Source organism: Nilaparvata lugens, chromosome 7 (assembly GCF_014356525.2).
Source record: "Nilaparvata lugens isolate BPH chromosome 7, ASM1435652v1, whole genome shotgun sequence".
Lineage (NCBI taxonomy): Eukaryota > Metazoa > Arthropoda > Insecta > Hemiptera > Delphacidae > Nilaparvata > Nilaparvata lugens.
The window spans coordinates 20,983,625-20,991,072 of NC_052510.1; positions in this window are offsets into that span (position 1 = coordinate 20,983,625).

The window sequence follows — 7,448 nt, forward strand, 5'->3', positions numbered from 1 at the left end:
AAATGTAATTATAATTAGGATTGGGATAATACAAAAAAATACCTACTCTTTCTGGTTAGTGATATCTATTGGGGCGATGTCAGTATAGACCACCGTCAAAGTCAGACACATCCATCCTAACACTGAAAATCAGTCTTGTTTGGGTCCGTATCACAGAGACAAGTTCTCACAGAGACAAGTAGTGTTTTTGAATGATATTAGTGTCACAGAGACAAGTTTCATAGGAACAAGTATTTTTATAAATGGCAGTCTCATAGGAACAAGTTCCCACAGAGGCAAGGTGAGTCTCACAGAGACAAGGTCAGTCTCACTGGAACAAGTAGTGTCACTGGAACAAAAAGAGGGGTAGAGTCCCATTCGAACAAGTGGAGTGTCACAGAGACAAGGTCAGTCTCACAGGAACAACGTTGGTGTGGTGTGTTGCCTACACATAAAGATGAAGGCATTCCATTCCCTCTAATAAATTGGATGTCATCTGTTTATTAATATATATACTGTGAGGTGGTCTTATTAGAATGCCACACACAGGTATAAAATCTTACACTGAACCCTCGATGTTGTAATCTCAAATTTATGAGTATGTGTATGAATTCTACAGAACACCAGACTGAGAGATTCAATTTAATAGTCCAAATCGCAGGAGGCACATACTCCTGCACACCATTGATCTGTTCAATGACTATCTCTATTCTTTGCAAGTATGCGTCGTAGTGTAGCAATTACTAGACACCAGATTCAGAGACCTTAAATTATTACCTGTATTGTGGACAGTGCACAAAATCAAACAGGTCGAGCAAGGAACTTGGTGCATATAATTTGCGGGATTGCGCCACTAATAAATTCCGACGGTCTAGGCTAGGTTTGATATACCAAATGCCGTTCATAAGATAGGTACTTCGCGGACAGAATCTTTCCAAGTTTCAGGCTCTATTGTATGATTCTTTATGCTGAAACTGTTTCTGCTCTGTGGTAGGAACTTTTATTCCTAAGTCGATGAAGGGTACAGATAGAAGCTGAGATATTAGCAGGTAAGGACAGAGAACCTATGCTCTCGATCTGACCCCACTTAATACCTCCACTTAGATCAGTTCCTTGAACCAAATTTGGATCAATTATTTCAATGATCGTTTTTGATCGGCGCTTAATAAGTACAAACGTGCCAAACACAAAATCTGAAGGGCTAAAGAAATAATCGAACTCAGGAAGTGAAGTATTGAATTTGAAATATAATGAGCAGTAATAATAATTAATAAACATTACAGTTTCAAGATTTGATAAACAGATTTTGAATAATTTGTTGCTGACAGGCTTATTTGAATTGGTGCTATGATGCTGGGCTATCATGCACGTTCTCTTTACAGAGTTTAAAATTCTTAAAGATAAATTATAATTCCAAATGATTTAACTAGAAAATATTACAATGTGAAATGTTAATCAGGTCGTGGTTCAGGCAGATAAGGGCAGTTAAACGACCACAAAACTTACAATTACAATTCAGTACACTTATCTTAATAGTTCTTTCGACATGGCCAGTTTATTTAGTGAAGTAAAAATGGAAGTAATTTTTGTACTTTTCGAAGCAAAGGGTGGGGCCCCATGAAAACTAAAAGAGAACTCACGTGATCCTTCTTGGTATGGTGGTTTCTTTGAATTAATTTCGATTCGATGGTTCGTCCCAACTTCAATCCTCAGCACATGGGAGATTTTTTATAAATCAATTATTTCCCTCACTAATAAAAAATGAATAATAAAATAATAAGATTCATGGAAGTAATCAATTGATAGAATAATTTTACAAATATAACGAATAATATTGCCTCAGATATAGGCTAACTTTTAAAATACATAAATTTAACAAATAAGAATCTCACTAGAAAAATGGTAACTCTGAGAACAAGGTCTTTACAGTGAAGGCATTGAAAGGGAAGTAGTGTCGGGAACGCGGAATTGGCTAACTGGAATTTGGCTAACTGTGGTTGTGGAAGTGACTGGCTAGGAACTCACTGATTCTGTCGCCGACAGGATTGGCTAACTCTGGAACCCGCTGATTCTGGCCAGAGAATTGTGGAGAATTGGAAATGGCTAACTTTGGAAGTCACTAACTCGCAACTCACTGATTATGACGTCATCGTTTTCACCTTTCTCCTTTCGTCATCGGCTCCTCATCATCCTCATCCACCTCCACCAACCCCTCTACAGCCACAAGCTACTCCTCCTACTCCTACTCCTTCTCCTCCTCCTCCTCCTTCTCCTCCTTGTCATCATCATCATCCTCCAGCCAAATGATCATCTCTTTATATAAAATTCTAGAGGGTATTGAATATATTGCCATGATTGAATTCTTATAATTGCTGGGGTTCCTGTTCTATTATATGAGTCTATTCATTCTATTATTATTGTTTTGTCATGACAACAAAATATTTTGATTTTATAACTTTGGCATAGCTTTGTACTAATGATAATAACATTGTTGTTATTATTAGGTAGTACAAATGTTATTATATGATAATTATTATTATGACATTTAAAACAATAATAATAGAATTAATATTTTATAATATTACATTAATAGAATTAAATATGATAATAACATTGATGTTATTATTATATATTCGTTTTAACTCTGTTCTGTAACTATTATTCAGATATTTTAAACTCAATTACATTTATTGAATGAGCATTAGCAAGTTGACTTAAGCCGCGTTTAGACCAAAGTTATTGACAAAATTTTAACCTAATCTCTATACAGAGTTAATCATGCTCTGAATGATTCTCTACACTGAATCATGCTCAGGAAATTCCCGTACATTTCCCATATACAGGGTGATTCATAATTATGGTAGAATATTTTAATACGTGATAGTAGAGGTAAAAATAAGAAAAAAGTTCATATAAACATATATCCATAAACGCTTCATTAGCGAGCTATACAGGGTGAAAGATTTCGCCCGGAATTCAGTTCCTCTGGTGAAATACACCAATGCTGAATTGTTTGGGGACTAGTTTTGGAAAAACTTATGCTGGATTCATATGGAAAAATATCTGAAAAATTGAATAAAACTAGTCTGGAAGCTTTAGTGTGAGTAGTTTTTGAGAAAAAAGTTGAAATATGCAAAAAATTAAAGTAGAAAAACACAGACTTCTACGTTTGATGCCCAATAACTTTCTTTAATGACCAGTAAACAAATATTTTTTCACAATAAAAATTGTAGAGAATTTAATTCTGAAAAGAATTATGTAAGCTGTGTAAACTAAATTCAAATAAAGTTGAATAAAATGTATTCTTATGTAGTACATTACACCATAAAAATTTGCTGTTTCATGAGGAGAGAACTAATAACTCATAGGTTGTAGCTGATTGCAAATAAAACATGGATTTTAATAACTGCTGTTTTAAAACAGCTGATTTATTATGTTTTAAATAAGAAAATATTCAAATGGAATTATCAGCTGAAAATTATTTTCAGAGATATTTTAGCTCACTGTTGAACAAAAAAAACAAACTGTAAGTTAGGCCTCTTGTAACCGCGCTGTGTTTTTTGTTTAATCTATTAACCAGTTATTTGTAACCATTCCACTTTGCTTTCGTGTTGATTGTTAACTTTTTAAAAAATGGCAGGCAATCTTAGACATTATTCATACTCCGAATTAGCTGACATGCATTTAATGTATGGAGTGGGACACTACTGTAATAGTACTGAAGCAAGACGTTTGTATCAAGAGAACTTTCCTAACCGAATATGTCCAAGTTCAAGGTTTTTTGCCACTATTCATCAAAGTTTGTCTGAAACAGATTCTTTGATATCCAAAGAGCACATTTATGCAGGCAGACCCCGATCTAATATGACTATTGAGTTAGAAGAACAAGTTCTTAATGAAATTTATGAACATCCAGAGAAGAGCAAAAGAGAATTGTCAGTGCAGTTCAATGTCAATCAATCTATTATTTGGAGGATACTAAAATAGCAGAAATTACATCCATACCACCTCCAGAAAGTTCATACTCTATTGCCACGAGACTGTATTCCCCGTGCTAGTATTTGTCAATGGTTTTTAGTAAAAATGTTTACCCAAACTTTTTAACAACCGTTTTATTTACCGACGAGGCACACTTTACAAGAACTGCTATCGTTAACGTCCACAACCAACATATTTGGGCAGCTGAGAATCCTCATGCCATCAATCCTAATCTTCCACAACATCAGTTTTCAGTAAACATTTGGGCAGAATCATAGGAGATCATCTACTTCTGTTTGAGCTTCCTCCCAGGCTTAATGACATAATCTAACTAGTCTTTTGGTATAAGTTTAATGTCATTTAGATATGCTACTTTCATATAAGAAAAACTTTTCATAAAAAACCGAATATTTTATTCGCAATCAGCTACAACCTATGAGTTATTAGTTCTCTCCTCATAAAACAGCAAATTTTTATGGTGTAATGTAACATAAGAATACATTTTATTCAACTTTTAATGAATTTGGTTTACACACAACTTACATAATTTTTTTCAGAATTAAATTCTCTACAATTTTTATTGCGAAAAAATATTTGTTTACTGGCCATTAAAGAAAGTTATTGGGCATCAAACGTAGAAGTCTGTGTTTTTCTACTTTAATTTTTTGCATATTTCAACTTTTTTCTCAAAAACTACTCACACTACAGCTTCCAGACTAGTTTTATTCAATTTTTCAGATATTTTTCCATATGAATCCAGCATAAGTTTTTCAAAAACTAGTCCCCAAACAATTCAGCATCTGTGTATTTCACCAGAGGAACTGAATTCCGGGCGAAATCTTTCACCCTGTATAGCTCGCTAATGAGCGTTTATGGATATATGTTTATATGAACTTTTTTTCTTATTTTTACCTCTACTATCACGTATTAAAATATTTTACCATAATTATGAATCACCCTGTATATCACGTTTTTCCCGGTTTTCCTTGCTGGTTGAAACACATGTTATTGGAAAAATATAATATTCTCAAATAACAATTTCAAAAGTGCAAAAGTATGTTATTCATCAGAATGTAGCACCATTATACGATTATAACTATGTATTTTGAATAATACAAAAAAGGCAACTTAGAAGAAAAATCGAAACTACCTAATCTACCCTTTACCCTTCAAAACATTATAGTCCAGTCACTACCGGTATATACAATGGTGTTTGCAATATATATTCAGTTTGATTTTTCAATAAATTGTTTGGATACATTGGAAAAGTCTAGAGTCCATATAAAATTTTCAATATCCTCTAATTGTCACAATTGTACAATTCAAAATCCCTCTGGGCGTAATTTTGTGCTCTTCAACCTGAGACCGGAGAGCGCACAAAATCACGCCCAAGGGATTTTGAATTATACATTTGAATTGTAGCAATCAGAAGATATTGTTGATTGAAAACTGAAGTTCATTAAAATTGATTATTTTGTTGACATTTTACTCGTTTTTGTGACTCAGAACACATTACATATTACAGATTGATCCCTCACATAGTACCTATATTTTCTACTATTTGATTCTGTACATATCTTGGAATGTATTCGTAACAACTGGTTGAATCAGACTGACTTAAAACAAACCTTCACATACCAGATCCGCTAACCATGATAGTATCCTCACTGCAAGCTTTTCTCACTTGAAAACGTTTCATTACTCAGAAGCGAATAGTGTTATCAAATTAGCACCCGCACTCGACAGAAAAGTTCTCTTCCCAAGTTCACTTGAAAGGCAAAATGTCAAGCTATGTGTTAAGATATTTGATGAGAAAAATGTAGCAGCTTTAAAAGAATGCAACATCCAAAATGAAAATTTTGAAACGTATGGAGAAAATCCATGCTAATTGTGAGCTCATAGAGCATCAAATTCTCTTCAATTTGATGTATAATTCCACACTTTTACGCATTTCCCTACGAATTTTGCAGCAGCTTTATCTAGTGTTGAATATGAAAGTTCCAGTTTTGCAACAATTGACCAATTGACAAAGGAATTTTGAAGGAGTGTTTTGAACACAATTTTTGACTTTGCAGCGTTGTTGATACTAGTTAGGAGGAGAACTTATCAGAAGTCCCCATCCCTACCCCATTTTTTGAAGTGAAAATGGTGATTTAAATGTTGCATTCTTTAGCTTTTTGCTTCCACGCTTATATCTTTGCAACAGTGCGTTCAACCAAGATAACTGTTCTAAATTAAGTTTGATAAATTCTCTACAATTCTTGTTGAGTGGAGTTTTGTGATATTTCCAACAGTTTTCGAGAAATCCGGTCTTGGAAGTATGTAATTGTTGGAATAACAGGTTTTCATAAATTTTTGAATATTTTTTATTCAAAGTATGGAAGGTATAGAAAAAGTCGTGGAATGAATATTGTAGGAAATTATGTAAGCTTCAATGTTTTATTGTATAGTTATGTCCGGAAGATGTATAGTTTTCGAGATATATGCAAGAAACCAAAAAATTGTACTTTTGAACCACCACCACCACCCCCTCAGCACAGTGGGTAGAGATGGGGACTTTCGATATGTTCACCACCTTACTACCCTAAAGAGATCCGCGGGGTCAAAAATTGTCTTCCTAACTTTTCCTTCTATAAACGTTTTTGAGCATTCATTACCTGGACTAGTACCCGCAATGCAAAAACGCATTCTTTGATGTGTTTATATTTTCATCAATAAATTGTAAATTTCAATGATATTTTTTATTCAATATGTTCAGCCTCTTCCTCATTTAAGACATCAAGTCAAGTCACTGATAGACTGACTGACGCACTGTACAGTTGGCCGAAAACGCTGTGGAGTGTCGTGCAGAGTACAGTTCAGTACTGTTCTGAATGTTGCAAATCGATGGAAATAACACTCCCTTGTAGCTTGTAACCCGTGCTTTGCAAGGGTCTATTTTAAAACTTGACAAATTGAAAACTTAACGTATAGAAAATTTGAAGAATTTAAAACAGGCCTATAACCATCCTCGGTTAATTAAGTATCTATATGCAAAATTTCATATAGTGCATTTTTGTTAAGTCATAAGCCCTGAAAGTGCAAAAAGTTGTAAGAAAAACTGTATTTTCAAGGATTTCACACTTTTAAAAACTGTCTAGAGCTTCAGATACAATCATTCTTCCCTCGAATAACGTTGTGTTAATCACTATTTACTTGCTAAAGACAATTCTGTTTAATCAATGTTAATAGTAATGTTAATGTTAATAGAGTAATTTTATCCAATTAGCATCATGTATTATTTCTAATTTCATCTGTGTGTTGTGTAGGCTACCTATTGTGTAATCACATAGTCGGCTATCTTTGAAGAACATTCACATCAAATGTGGAATAATAATTTGCCTTTATTATTGTATTTTCTATTAAAAAACCTTATCTTGTGTTGCGTGATTACATAATTATCATTGGAGAACATGTAGGTATCAATCTAGAGTACTTATTTGCCTTATTAT